Source organism: Equus caballus, unplaced genomic scaffold, assembly GCF_041296265.1.
Source record: "Equus caballus isolate H_3958 breed thoroughbred unplaced genomic scaffold, TB-T2T haplotype1-0000016, whole genome shotgun sequence".
NCBI classification, from domain to species: Eukaryota; Metazoa; Chordata; class Mammalia; order Perissodactyla; family Equidae; genus Equus; species Equus caballus.
The window spans coordinates 10,654,343-10,655,598 of record NW_027222391.1 but is presented as its reverse complement, the minus strand read 5'-3'; the positions used below and the strand labels follow the sequence as shown (position 1 = coordinate 10,655,598).

At 59.3% G+C, this 1,256-nt stretch overlaps 1 non-coding gene across 1 annotated transcript; it reads left to right on the top strand.

Annotated features, from left to right (window-relative positions):
• Positions 1-551: 551 nt before the first annotated feature.
• Positions 552-696, top strand: MIR8934-1 (microRNA mir-8934-1). Its single transcript, NR_127923.1, has one exon. It is a non-coding gene; the product is annotated as a microRNA 8934-1 (primary transcript).
• The last annotated feature ends 560 nt before the right edge of the window (positions 697-1,256 follow it).

Sequence of the window (1,256 nt, the reverse complement as noted above, 5' to 3'; positions counted from 1 at the left end):
AGCCTGCCCCCTTCCTGGCGGGCGATGATCTGGTCAGTTTCCGAGCACGATGAGCTGAGAAGAATTTGTGCATTCAGAGCAGGGTTCGCGGGGGTACCTGGGGGAGGGCGCGTGCCTTTATTTCATTTTCAATTCCTCGAGCTGGGCCTGTGTGGCTTCTCCCTGACTGTTCTCGGAGCCCGGCTGGGGAGGGTGGGGACTGGGCTGGGATCCGTTGGCTCCTCATTTCTCAGTGTTGCTGACGCCCTGAGGTCCCCAGACCTGGCGATTGCTGAGGAAGTCTGGCCTTGACCACAACCGCCCGCCCTGGTGACCTCACTGTTTTCAGGGTCCCTGCTGTCCAGATCCTCTGAACTTTCCCCACACACCCTCCTTATGCTCGGGGTCTCTGTCTTCCTCTCAGGCTCGAGGTCGTTTTCTTTGTCATGATGATATCTGTCAGACCAGTAGTGGCCCTGGGACGTTGGGACAACGCCCTCTCATCTGGGGAGTATGTAAGAATTTCCCATCTCTCCCCAGTGTTCACAGTGCCCGTCATAAGGTTCCGTCACTGGTCCCCATGAAAACGGGCAGCCAAGGTGGCTCGGGGGGCCCCTGGAGGCCTCTGTACCCCACTTGAGAAAGGGTGGCAGTGGGGCAGCAGGCTTGGGGCCCCCAGGGCTCCACCGTTCCTGCTTTGGGACCTGAGAGGTGCACTGTGCTGGGTCTGGCTCTCTGAGGCCCAGAGCCGGGTTGTGTACAAGAGGGAGACTCCTGGGAGGTGGTGGGGTCCAGACCCCAAGACTGCCTGGCTGGCCCGCACACGTTCCCGCCCCTCTCCGGGCTGTGGGAGTGGGCATGTACGGTGTGGTGGAGGTTCTCAGCCCAGAGCTGACAGCCTTGAGGGCCAAAGGGACAGTGGGGGATAGTGGCATCCTCTTCCTGGCAGGGTGGAGTGGCAGGGTGGGGGTGCTGGGGAGGTGGGTGGGAGGGCCATCCATACACAGCAAGGTGCCGGGTTGGGAGCCAGTGACCTCAACGAGAGGTTTATTTGAAGCACCTGAGTGGAAATCCAACGGGGAGAGACGGACAAACAGACCCGTGTCTGCAGTGGCAGCACGTGTGCCTGGATCTACACAAGACGCTGTGGCCTCCGGCTTATTTCCTCTGCTCACTTAAACCAAAGCCAGTTCTCTGGAGTATCATTGACGCGTGATAGACCGCCATATTTAATGCACACAACCTGATAAACCTTGACACGTGTCAACACCGTGAGA